A 14,283-nucleotide genomic window follows, 5' to 3' on the forward strand; every position below is an offset into this window, starting at 1 on the left:
GGACCCTCAGATCCCAAGAAGCTAGGTTCCTGCTAAGCAGCAGGTGGGTAGGGCCTGCCTAGTCTCATTCATGGCTGTACTCCAATGTCTAGGCCAGGTGGGCACACAGTAGGCACTGGGTAATTATCTGTTGAATGACAGGGCTATAAAGGAAAGTAAATCCTATCTAGTTCAACCCTCTCATTGAACTGGCAGGAAACTGAGGCCCGACAAGGGGAAGTGGCTCAGCTAAGGCAGTATTTATAGCCCACGAATGGGAGAACCGGAGAACCAGGCCAGGCCTCCGGCTGTGCATTTTAGAAGACATGTTCTTTCCGGCACACCAGGAAGCTGAGATCTGCGGGACGCCCCTCCCAGAGGGAGCCCAAGCACAGAGGCCCTGCTTTTCCTTTTCTCCCACTCCCTCTGATCTCCAGGAACATCTGCTCATTAGCAGCCCAAACTGAGTAGACGGGAGGCCAGGAGGAACAAGTTAACCTTTGCAGTTTAAAGTGCTTGCACTGGAGGAGGGGAAGGAAGAGAAGGGATAGGAAAAGGGAATAATGACAATAATAGTGATGGCTATAACTTATTGAAGACCTACTGGGGGCCAGGCACTAGGAACGGCCCTCTTTACATGTATTATTTTTAATTTTTTAACATTCCTAAAACATATTGTCCATGGTCAAATGATCCTGGTTACTGCTTAAAATAAAGCAAATAATGGAAACTTTCTCAACAGAATGAAAAACAACATGGATGGGCCCAGGTACCTCAGACAAGGGCTCGGAGTCTAGTGCTCAGCTCAGCAGAGAGGTCGGCAAAGCTCTCCCTGCCTTGATTGTGGTCTGCTGTGGTCCTGGAGCCTACAGCCCACAGCATGATCTATGCACCCGCAAGGTCTTGGGTTCTAATGCCAGCCCCACCACATGCAACCAAGTAGCTCTCTTGCACATTCTTAAAGTAAGTGGTTAAGAATATCTACCTCCCAGCATTGTCAAGAGGATGAAATACGTGTGACCAAAAGGATCTTGAGTCCATAGGATGGCACATAGTAGGTATTTGGAAGTTGTTAGTTCTCTTCTCTCTCCTGCCTGCAAACAAGTATGTACTTCTGACAAAGATGATGGCCTTGCATCCTCTGTCTCCAAAGGAAATCAGTATTTTAATCAACGATGCTTAGAAATCACAGAATGGAGGCTCCAAAAAGTGCATTTAAACAGGCAATTGGAGACATAATAAAAACCACTGACGTGTCAACTAAAGAGAAATTGAAATGTCCTGACATTTTCAGTTGATATATGAATGAAACTTGAGATAGGTTTTTCCCAAATTTGGTAAAAATTCTGAAGATATACATGACATTACTAATAAGTTATAAAGCCGAAAGTAACTTTTCTAAACAATCTGATAAAAAAATAAAATTTTGTAAAAAAAAAAAAAAAGTAATTGAAAGATGTGTAGGGGCAGAGGGACTTCCCCCAGGTAGTCCCTGAAGGGGCTACGGACGCTTTCACGACTGAGGCCAGTCTGCTCTGGGCTGACCCTCTTTGTAGCAGGCCCGCCAGCTATCCACTGAGAGTGAGGTCTGGGAGACACTTGCCCGGCAGTGGAATGGGAAGCCCTGACCTGCCTGCGACAGCCCCTCCAGGCTCAGCAGGCCCCTGCATGTGTCTTGCATGAAGCCCGGGGAGAGAAGTGGGCTGTGGAGGTTGCTAGTTGGAAGGTTAAATTGCGGAAGGACGCTGGCGATCTCTGGCACCAGGGTAAGGGCGTGGGGTCCGCTACTCCGAGAGTGTTACGGTGTCTCTCACCACCTTGGTGATGCAGGGAGGAGTATGACAATTTCCTTCACTCTATGTCCACCAGATCGGATGAGAAGAATCCCATGCCTGAGATTAATATTTTTTTTTCCCCCGCAGGATGGAGACAGAGAGCAGATTGTTTGGTTTCAGAAAAGTACTAAAAAAAAAAAAGTAATGTTTCCTGTGCCTGAGTGTTGGGGTAAAATTTAAATATGCCACAGATGCATATTACCAGCACACTTAAGTGTAATATAATAATACAGTATCTATACCCTTTCATTTTTCCTTTAATGATATAACTGAAGCTGTTTTACCTGATGCTGTCACTGCTGCTTAAAGAACAGGCTAAGAAGTAATTATAAAATTTACACATACATACTTTAAACTTTTATTCTAATTTAGAATACATGAGCATATATTAATCTGGCATTTTTGAAAACATATTATGGAAAATTTTAAACATATACAAAGAAGGCAGACTAGTATTTTGTGTATGGTGTGCCATCACCCGCTTCAGAAATTATTGATTCATGGCAAGTCCGTTTCATCTGCATCTGTCCCCCCAAAATGCTATTACATTGAAGCAAATTCCAAATCTATTTTTACTTAATCCCTAATATTTCAGTCTGCATCAGCTATGGACTAAACTATGTCTCTCCAAAATTCTCACGTTGAAGCCCTTGCCTCAATTGTGATGGTATTTGGAGACGGGACCTTTGGAAGGTAATTACGGTTAGGAGAGGTCATGATGGGATTAGTGCCCTTCTAAGAAAAGATGTGAGAAAGCTTCCTTTCTCTGTCTCTCCACCCACATGTACAGAGGAAAGGCCATGTGAGGACAGAGTATGAAGGTGGCCATCTGTAAACCAAGGAGAGACCTCTCACCAGGCACTGATATTTCAGGCACCTTGATCTTGGACTTCCAGTTTCCCAAACCGTGAGAAGTAAATTCTTGTTTAAGTCACTCAGTCTATGGTATTTTGTTATGGCAGCCCAGGCTTGCTAATACAGCATCTCTAAAAGATAAAGATTCTTCAAAACAAACAAACATAATAACAATAACATTATCACACTTACAAAACAGATCATCAAATACCAGCAGGTGAACTTATGACGTGGGGCTAAGGCTCTTGAAGAGCTCAGAAGAGCTCGTATACCAACCAATTGGGCCCTACATTGCTTTAAAGGGAAAACCACATCTGTCATGTGCAGTTTCAGTTTTTTAATGTGGAATGAGAATTTAAAGATATTTTGGAAGATATGAGAACAAAACTCTCACACATCATCCTTTATAGTTGTCTCACTCACGTTTTAGACATCATCTTTTTTAGAAACCTAGTTTTATTGAGCATTTTCAAAGCATTCACCTTAGCTTTCATAGAAATGACTCATTTCTGTAGTGATATGTAGTCTTTTGTAATATTTAGTTATGAATTAACAATAATAAGTACAGCTGGCATAAACAGGTTTGGAAACAAACACAGTTGATTCCTGCTAAGCATCCTACTCAACTTGTTGGAGAAGTACCTTGGAACACTGGAGTGCGGGCCGTGGTCATCACATGGTGTTTTATGGAGGAACTACGGGTGTCAAATGATTTAGTAAGTCTGTTAGGTGAAGAGCTTCTTCTGCGTATTTTGGAGATCTTGTTATATTAGCACAAATGGCTCCATATCAGTCTTTTTATATACTGCATGGTATGCATTAAACCACATGTCTTAATGCATGTGCTTCTTATTGGTAGACATAGAAATTGTGTCCATTTTTTTGTCTCTTTGTTTTGCTTCTTTTGCTAATATACAAAATGCTTCAACGAAGCTCCTTATTCATGTACCTTGATGTATTTTATCCCATATATCTACAAGATACATTTCTTAATGTGAAACTGCTATCAAATAAAAATATATGTATTTAAATTTTTTATTGATATTGCCAACTTGATCTTCAAAAGATGTAACACTAATTTATACTCCCACCAACAGTATTTAAAAGTGTGTATTGCATACCCACTCACCAACTATTACCAAACTTCTTCACTGTGTACCAGTTTGATAAATAAAAAGTGGTATCTTACTGTTTTTATTTTAAGTTACTTAATTTTGAGTGAACTTGAGCATTTTTCCTGTGTTTAATGGGTATTTGTACTTATTTTTCTATAAACCCCGTGAGTTCATATACTTTTCTCTGTTTGTTTTGTTAAATACTTTTGTGAAACTTCATTTAATTTGACAATATTTTCCCATTGTTTTTCTATGTGTGAAATAAATTCACAATGAGGCCAACATGGCTGAAATGTGTGCTCTCAAGGAATTGAAAACATATGTGAAAAAATAATTTCAGAAAACTTCCCTCACCTGAGACATACAAGTCCAGGAACTACAAAGGGTCCCAAACAAGATGAACCCAAAGAGGCCCACATCAACACACACATAATTAAAATGCCAAAGGTTAAAGATAAAGGGAAAATCTTGAAAGCAGCAAGAGAAAAGCAGTTAGTTATCTACAAGGAAACTCCTATAAGACTGTCAGCTGATTTCTCAGCAGAAACTTTGCAGGCTAGAAGGGACTGGTAAGAAATACTTCACATGAAGAAAAGCAAGCACCTACAACCAAGATTACTCTACCCAAAAAAGCCATCCTTTAGAATAGAAAGGCAGATAATGAGCTTCCCAGACAAGAAAAAGCTAAAGGAGTTCATTATCACCGTATCATCATTATTATATGAAATATTAAAGGGTCTTCTTTAAAGATAAAGATAAAAATATGAATAATAAAATGGCAATAAATACCTATCTATCAACAATTGAATTTAAAAACCAAGATAAACGAACAGAACAGTAACAGACTCATAGATACAGAGAACATTTTGACAGTTGCCTCATGTGAGGGGGTTGGGGGGATGAGTGAAAAAAATGAAGGGATTAAGAAATACAAACCAGTAGTTACAGAATAGTCATGGGGATGTAAAGTACAACATAGGGAATATAGTCAATAATATTGCAATAACTGTGTATGGTGTCAAATGGGTATGAGATTTATCAGGATGATCAGTTAGTAAGTTATATAATGTCTAATCACCTGAAACTAATATAATATTGTATGTCAACTCTACATGAAAAATAAAAAAATTAAGGTAAAATAAATAATAAAAAATAATTTTTTAAAAAAAGAGACAAAAGCAAAACAAACTCATTTCCTATTGCTTTGGGGGGAAAAAAATCCCTCTAAATTGTTTTCAATTCATATATGTACATTAATTGAGTTCCTCTTAGAAACGCAGCCCTGTGACAAAGTAATACTATATATTAAAAGAGATCTTGAGAAACCATCTACGTATTCTAACTGCCCGAACCTTAAAAACTGACAAATTGGTAACTATTCTATTTTTAAGGATGGCAGAGAAGGAAATCATCAGTCAGGAAGTTCTTCCCATCTAATCTAAATCCGTCCTGGTGAAGTTTAATGCCATTTCCTCTAGTGTAACCTTTTCCAGTGACGATGAAGGAATAAACTGCCCACCATCCTCATGTAGAGAATAACCCTTTATATCCTGGAATATGTGTATATAATAAGGCTCTTGCGAACTACAAAGTGAATCTCAACAAGGAGGTAGCAACAAACAACTGTCAGGTAAAGTAATACTAATCCAAAAGTTAATGAGTTCAAAGAGACTATTTAACAAAAGTTTTCTGTAATATAGAGACCTGATATTGAAGGAGAGATGTGGATTCTTATCTCCACTTTACTCCACTGGGTTGGATAAATATGACCATGATTACCAAAAAAGAAAAAAAAAGAAATGTGTGCTCTTCCTTCTGTTGTGTGGCCTTGTCCCTGAGAAGAAGTTGCCGTCTATGGGCTCCATTTCCCTGATACTTTTAGGGTAGGTGGGGCCATGTGACAGAGTTTCAGCCAATGGGCTGTAAGCATGGATGATTTCTTTTTAGATTATTTCCATGTTATTTACTTTTTAACCATACAGATTAAAACTTTTTTTTTTTATCATGATCATTTTTAAAAAATGATTTTTGGGTTTTTTGTTATGCTTGGAGTGAATCTCCCTACCCCAAGATTATTTTTTAAAATAAGATTTTATATTTTACATATACATATGTATATATGCATATATATACACACACAAAGATAGATATCTATCTATCTATCTTTCTAGAGCTGTTAAAGTTTATATTTTTACTAACATTTTTGTTTCATCTGAAATTTATTTCAGTGTGAGATAAAAAATGGGACTCCAGCTTAGTTGGTTTTTCCCCTTCTAAATTGTTAGGCAATCATTTTCATTCCATTTACTGAATAATCTATTTTTGTAGTCACTGATTTCAATTACATTTTTATTATACATCAAATTTCAATATGCACTTGGGTTTATATGTGGACTCTCTCCTGTTTTGTGAATTTGCTTATCCATTAATACATTGTGCCAAAGTGTTTTAGTTATTATAGATTTACAATAAATACTTTGAAACATCTGGTGAGGAAGTCTAGCTTCCCTTTCCCTCATCATTTTCCCAGCTATTCTGATACATCTGTTTTCCCAGATAAACTTTAGAATAAATTTGTCTAGTCAAAAAAAATTATGTTAATACTTTAATTGGGATTGCTTTGAAAGAGGAAAACAAATTTTTACAACACAAGGTTTTTTATTTGATATCTTTTAATTTAGTCAAATATTATTAAAATTTCTCATTGGAGTTTTAAAACTTTTTTCATATAGATCCTGCAGTTAGTATGAAATATATTCTTAGATGTTTTCTTTTTTTTCTTAAAAAAAGGAATCATTTCTTGCCATATATTTTTAAATATATTTTATTGATTATGCTATTACAGTGGTCCCAATTTTTCCCCCTTTGCTCCCCTTCATCCAACACCCCCCATTCCCTCTGGCAATCTTCCCCTTTTAGTTCATGTCTATGGGTTACACATGTAAGTTCTTCAGCTACTCCATTTCCTACACTGTTCTTAACATCCCCCTGTCTATTCTGTACCTACCAGTTTGTACTTCTTAATCTCTACACCGTTTCCCCCATTCTCCTCCTTCCCCCTCCTAACTGATACCCCTCCAAATGATCTCCATAATTCTGTTTCTGTTCTGCTTTTTTGCTTAGTTTGTTTTTTAGATTCAATAGTTGATAGTTGTGAATGCATTGCCATTTTAATGTTCATAGTTTTTATCTTTTTCTTAAATCAGTCCCTTTAACATTTCATATAATAATGGCTTGGTGATGATGAACTCCTTTAGTTGTACCTTGTCTGGGAAGCACTTTATCTGCCCTTCCATTCTAAATGATAGCTTTGCTGGATAGAGTAATCTAGGTTGTAGTCCTTGCTTTTCATCGCTTTAAATACTTCTTGCTAGTCCCTTCTAGACTGCAAAGTTTGTTTTGGGAAACCAGCCGACAGTCTTATGGGAACTCTTTTGTATGTAACTCTCTGCTTTTCTCTTGCTGCTTTTAAGATTCCTTCTTTATTTTTAATCTTTCGCATTTTAATTATGTGTCTTGTTGTGGTCCTCTTTGTGTCCGTCTTGTTTGAGATTCTTTGTGTTTCCTGCACTTCTATGTCTATTTCCTTCACCAAAGTAGGGAAGTTTTCTTTCATTATTTTTTCAAGTAAGCTTTCGATTTATATTTTTAAAATATTTTATTTATTTTTAGAGAGGGAAGGGAGGGAGAGACAGAGAGAAACCTCAATGTATGGTTGCTTCTCATGTACCCTCGACTGGGGACCTGGCCTGCAACCCAGGCATTGCCCTGACTGGGAATCAAACCAGTGACCCTTTTGTTCACAAGCCAGCACTTAATCCACTGAACCACACCAGCCAGGGCTAAGTTTTCAATTTCTTGTTCTTTCTAATCTCCTTCTGGCACCCCTGTGATTTGAATGTTTGTACAGTTGAAGTTGTCCCATACGTTTCTTACTGTATCCTTGTTTTTGGATCCTTTTTTCTTCTTGCTATTCTGATTAAATGTTTTTTTCTTCCTTATGTTCCAAATCATTGATTTGACTCTCAGCTTCATCCATTCCACTGTTTACTCCCTGTAAATTTTTCTTTATTTCACTTAGTGTAACCTTCTTTCTGCCTGGGTCTTTTTTTATGCTGTTGAACTACCCAATGAGTCCTTGAGAATCCTAATAACCAGTGTTTTGAACTCTGCATTTAATAGATTGTTTATCTCCATTTTGTTTAGTTCTTTTTTGGAGTTTTGTTTTGTTCTTTTTTTTTTTTTAAAGATTTTATTTATTTATTTATCTATTTTTAGACAGAGGGGAAGAGAGAGAGAAAGAGAAGGAGAGAAACATCAATGTGTGGTTTCCTCTCTCATGCCCCCGACTGGGAATTGAACTGGCGACCCTTTGCTTCGCAGTCTGGTGTTCAATCCATTGAGCCATACCAGCCAGGTGTTCTGTTCTTTCATTTGGACCATACTTCTTTGTCTCCTCATTTTGGCAGGCTCCCTGCGTTTGTTTCTATGTGTTAGGTAGAGATGCTTTTACTCTTTGTCTTGGTAGAGTGGCCTATTTTAGGAAAATGCACCCATAAGTTGGAAGTGGTGGAGCCTTAGGTATTCACCAGGGCAGGGCAACCTGTGTGATCAGGCTGATGCAGACTCAGATATGGAGATGCTGCTCTGTGGCTCTGTGTTGGGGAGGGCTCAGAAAAGTGACAATGGTCTCTACTTGGCCTCTGGAGTTTTGTCTGGGAAGAAGTTGTCCCCTTGCACATGCCCTGATGCTGGATACTTCAGTTTCTCCCCATATGTCATTGCTGCCCTCCCAGCTGCTGCCCCAGTGTTGAAGCCCAGAGGGAGTAAGTCTGAGTGAGCCCTAAGTTTTCATGGGCCATTTAAGAGGAGATGCCTGAGAATGCCACAGTTTCTTCTGCCCCAACCTCCCACTGGTTTTTACAGCCAGAAGTTATCAGGATTTGTCTTCCTGGCACTGGAACCCTGGCCTGGGTGGTCTGATGTGGAGCTGGAATCCCTTGCTCCTGAAGTATCCCTCCTGATTTTTATCCACCACACACGGGCATGGGACTGTCCATTCCACATTGCCATATCTCTGCCCCTCCTACCCATCTGGATGAATGTTACTTCTTTAATTCCATAGTTCTCGGACTTCCATACAGCTTGATTTTCTGACTATTCTAGGTGATAGTTGTTTTGTAGTTTAGTTATAATTTTTGCCGTGGTTGTGCAAGGAGGAGAGGCGTGTTATCTATGTCTCCATCTTGACTGACAGTCTCTCAATAATATTGAATGAATAATTGGTGTTTCGCTCCTCATGCTCACTCATGCTGCAGTGTATTTTCTAATTGGCTGTTGTGTGTATAAGAAGAAACCACCCAACTCAATTCTGTTTTTTTTCTTAAAGTTATTCAGTTGGTTGGATGAACCGTATAATCATATTATCTGCAGATAATAGTAAATCTGCTTCCTCCTTTGTAATACATTTACATCTTTTTTTCTCCTTATCTAATTGCATTGATTTGCACTTCCAGAACAATGTTCAACAATGATGTTGGTGGCAGATCCCTGTTTCTGAAGATTCTATGAAGGGGTCGTCTGCCATCTCTCTGTTGGCTACTATCAACCTCTTTCAGAAGAAGAAGGAATTTGTTATGGGAGGCCTCTGAGGACATGCAGTCCTTGCTAGAAAGACCACATTCTGTACACCAGTCACCCTCACCACCTCAGCACTCCAACCCCACCTGTTCCACCGAGTAGCACTGATCACATGGCATAAGATACCTGCTGGCACTATCTGTCCTTCCCGCCACCTCCATGAGAATGGGAGCTTTTCCAGGGCAGAAACAGGTCTTTTGGTTCACTGCTGTTTCCCTCCAGCCTAGTGGCTTGCCTGTCACATAGGAAACATACAATCAATATATGGTCAATGGAATGACACAATCAGATAACCTTTTGCTGTCTCCTATTAAAAATGCTCTTCCTAATAACTACTGCTCACATTTTTACAGCCTTTCTGGTAAAAAAACCCTTTATATGCATCATCTTGCTGTATTCTCTCATTGAAAACTCTGCAAACTTTCCCTTCTTTTGCAGATAAAGAAAAAGAGGTTCAGAGAAGTTAAGTGATCAGCTCAAGATTGTTCAGCTAACGAATGTCAGAGTGAGATTCAGTTGTGCTTTCTATTTCTGTCTGTTGGACTGTGTGGCTGCTCAGTTGACCATCCCTTGGAAAGCAGCTCTGAAGATTTTCCATCTTGGTAATGAAGTGTGACTTTTTAAAACACTGTCAGCTGAGAGGAAGAGGGGAGTGAGTGAGGAAGTTGTGCCCCTAAGAAGTTGCCACTGATTTTGCCCCTGTGAGCAAAGGGTAGGTTTGAGTGAGAGTCTGGGCAGGTAGGGTAAGGCTAGAGGTGGTGGCGGTAGCAGTGTGAGAAGGATGGCAATGTGGACATTCCTTAACTCACTATTCAGATGAATAGGCCTAAACCTCTGGTGTCTTGGAGCCTTAGGAACAGTGGTGCAATGTTCGGCCCTTGGAGCGGAAGACTGGTGGTCCTATGGAGGGTAACGCAAACCTTTGGGCACTGGCCACTGGGTACTGGAAGCCCTTCCTGCACACACAATTCTATTCCAGCCACTTTGGAATGTCCCAGAAGAGAGAAAAAGAGCACCTAGCCATTCCCCCTCAGGGTCCCATGTTCCAAAGGGAGAGAAATAACTTAGCATCTAACAAATGCCACACCAGAGGCTGGCCACCTCATGTGCATCATATTTCACCTACTTTTCACCACAACTCAAGAATGAGCTGTAATGGTGTCTATAAACAGAGTCTCAGAGAGTGAGAGTCACAAGGTCCCCATGCTCATTGGTGTCCAAGCTGCGATTTCAACCTGAGGGCCTGCAGTACCCATGCTCTCCACCAGCCTCCCACAGAAATGGGTGGTCCTATGCATACAAAGTGTAGGGTGGCCTTGCTGGGTGCTGGGTCCCCTCAGGGGACAGAATCAGGGAGGCTGTCTGGTAGGTGAGTTGGAGAAGAAGGCACAAATGGCCCCAGGGGAAGGCAGGCAGGAGGACACAGCAGCTCTGAGAGGAATGGGTAAACAGTTTGGTCTGGCAGTAAGGAGAGATGAGAGGGATTAAACCTAGGCCCTGTGTTAAAGGGTAACTTCTCAGTCAGCAATACTGAAGGCCATGCTCCCTGAACAGATGACCTTGGTGAAATGATAATAAAGTTTGGCTACTTTTCATCCCCCTCCCTGATCCCAGACTGGTTTCTGATGCTAAGAGGCCTTTCAATCAGCCAAAGTTCAACTCTATGCACTCCACCTCCATCCCACCCTCCCCCAAGGCACATCCAGCTCCCCTCCTGTGCCTCTTTGGATATTTGCACCACTTACGGGGTTCTCAGGGACCAGAAATCCTCTCTGTGGAGAAGGACTTGGTACTGTGTGCACTTGGGTGCTGTACAGGCTGGCAGGAGGGTGTCCCAGAGCGCCTGACTGTCTAGGGCTACCCTCTGTCTGCTCCCCAGTCCACATGGTGATCTGCAGGTTCAGGAAGTTGGGGTGTTCAGTGGATGTCATTTCCGCCTTGATGCTATCTCAGAAAGAGCACTGCTGGTGGCTTTTCCCATCATTGGCCCTAGGACAAGTCCTTCCAGTGTCACTGACTCCCCTCCCAACAAGCAAAGTGGAGCAGTAATCCCAAGTGGCTGCATACCATTGGACGACTCAATTTCACTATCAGAGTGGAAAATCTTCAGGGGTTATTATTTTCCAAAGAGCTGGCCACCTCCCACCCATCTCCATTAGTGGCTCCGTAAGAGGCAATCCAATATCCTGGTGAATATCACTTTGAAACTAAATCTGGTATGCCCTGACTTGCCTTAATCCCTGTAAGCCTCCTGTCCATCGCTCAGAGCTGACCCAGCACAGGCCCCCTGCAGCTCGATCCTAAAATGACTTGGCGTGGGAGGTGGGATGGAATGAAAGTGGTGGCTCTTACTTATGGATGGAGTGTGAGGAACTAAATCTGAGGCCACAGCCCATTGGCATTTAGGCTCTCTCCTTTCCTCAGAATGCTAGGGGCATATAGAATATGAGTATACTCTCCTTGCTTCCTGCTAAGTAGTAGACCCTCCTTAGCTCCTTGTTTTGAGGGCACTGAGCATTCCTCCCCAACTAGATTACAAACTCCATGAGGACAAATGTTCCCCTGCTCTGTTGCCCCCTGTGCCTGCTACAGGCCTGACACACAGTAGGCCCTCAGGAAATATTGAATAATTGAGAATTTTGATTTCTCATTTCAATGAATAATTCCTAGTTGCTTAAAAAAATGCTGAAGAAAGCAAACTAGGAGAATTATAATCAGGAAATTGGATATTTTTCACAAGATGGTCTAAGAGTGCCTGCTTGTGCATGCACAAGTATGTGTGCATGGCGTGCTTGCTCTCATAGATAAATATGTGGTACTTTGGATCCAAGGCAAAATTAGGCTCATTAAAGAGATGTTTGCTGACCACTTGCATATGGGTGCATCCAAAATTGTCCTCATTTGTGATGCCTTTTTCTTCTCACATTGTAACAAGCACACAGTAATGACAGAGAGCTGAGGCTGGAATGCCTAATGTGCTGTGGATTAAGAAATGATGTGATAGCATCTTGCAGTTTGTAATTAACACATGGCCTCTATTATGTTCTATCAGAGTTGTATCTCCTTGCTGATAAGTAATTCCCCAAAATAATCGCTTGTCTTTTAGCATTTCCTTGAGACGACTAATTGTGAAGCGCTCCTGTCTAGAAAGGCCACACAGAGCATTTTGGAGACAATTACATGGAACCAATAGCTGCTGGGCACAATCACCTGGACTTCAATATATGGTGAGTGAGACCAGGAGAGGGGAATGAGGTTTTGGCCAGGCATTGAGATAGCACCTGCCCATGGCTGCTGGCTTCCTAATGGGTTTTATATAGAACTAACATGTTGCCCTAGAGTAGAAGAATAAGTGCTCAACAGGAGTATTTGAAAGGACTTGAATCAATTTTTCTTAAATAATACTAGTCATGATTATCTGTAGAAAGATTAGAAAATATAGATAAACAACAAAACCATTACCAACATCTTGTCATAATGATAGTCCAGCATTATCACTACCACAACCATCACCATCAACACCGTCATCAACATCACCATCACCATCATTGTCACCGACACCAACACCACCACCATCATCACCATCGCCATCATCATCATCATCGTCATCAAAATTGCTACCATTTAGGAGTTTATACTCACTCTACACACTTGCTAGGCACCTTAAATTTGTTATCTCTAGATCTGACAAAAGTCTTGACAAGTGGGTAACTATAGTTCCATTTTATAGATGAGAAAACTGACACCCACACCTGTTTCAATTCACACAAAGCAATAGCTGGCAAATGTGAAATTTCAGTTTGGGTCTGCATGTCTAAAACCTGTGCATATGCTGCTATGTCTGTTTCTCTTCTCATCTTTAAGATGGGATGATGACCCTTTCTCTCCTGGCTTGTGAGAGTTGAATAAGATGCTAGAAGGAAAAGCTTTGCAAAGAGTAAAGTCCAGTACAGAGTTAGGGTTTTTAGGCAGTGCTTGGCATCCACCCAGACACCATGCTCAGCTGTCAAGTAAATGAGCAATAGTCATTGAATAGTGTTTAATTGGGTCTCATTGAGAAGCTGAGCCTGGGAGGGTCTGTGCAGCTTTCTCCCAGGTAAGGGGAAGGAAAGGAGAGAAGCAAAGCTAGGAATGTAGGCATGGACATCATGAGTTGAGGGGGGAGAGAATAACTTGACAGATTAGAACAGAGATTGTTCTGGGGTGTGGGAATACCCTAATCATTCCCATCAGTAACTCCAATTAAATCTTTATTCAAAATCAAAACAGTGTGCTTAATATGCAACTGCAGCTTCAAAAGAAGTTCCTTAGCCCCTTTTCCAACTAGATTGTCAGCTTCTTATATAAAAATTCTAGAGCTACTGTGGATGCTGGAGGAGAGGATAGGTGTAATTTGAAGAGGTGGGGTGAGCTCGGTTAAGGGTCTGGGTGTGAGAGATGGACTGAGCCCGACCTGGAAAAATGTTCTCTCTGAGTCTGTCAGTTGGCCTCTCAGCTTTCAATCTGTTTCTGTCTCTGCTGCCTCATTGACTTTTTCACCTGCCTTTCATTCTGACTCTTGACTTTAGGAAACATGTAGAATTCAAAATTTTTGTTCCTCTTGTATGTGTGTGAGTGTTGGAATCAAGAACTGGTTCTCATATTGAAAGGTAGAGGTAAACAGGCCCTGACATCCTAAATGTCCACGCAGGGCACCAGCCAAGTGCTCCGCCAGCCTTGGACGCTGAACTCCTCTCCTATGTTGGAAGTCCTGATGGCAACCTGAGAAATTAATTGAGGTTCTGTTGGGCAACTCTCCATGAGGGCACCTCTCCAGCCCCCTGTGGCTTCTGCATTTGTCATTTGTCTTGGAAGATCAC

The 14,283-nt window shown here is 40.8% G+C and overlaps 1 pseudogene; it reads right to left on the reverse strand.

The window, feature by feature from the left end:
• LOC129069721 (acidic leucine-rich nuclear phosphoprotein 32 family member B-like) overlaps window positions 1–13,009 on the reverse strand; it is a 49,741-nt pseudogene extending 36,732 nt beyond the window's left edge.
• Between the last annotated feature and the right edge of the window lie 1,274 nt (window positions 13,010–14,283).

This window comes from Pteronotus mesoamericanus, unplaced genomic scaffold (genome assembly GCF_021234165.1).
Source record: "Pteronotus mesoamericanus isolate MK-2021 breed Mesoamerican mustached bat unplaced genomic scaffold, CSHL_Meso_final contig_24, whole genome shotgun sequence".
NCBI lineage: Eukaryota > Metazoa > Chordata > Mammalia > Chiroptera > Mormoopidae > Pteronotus > Pteronotus mesoamericanus.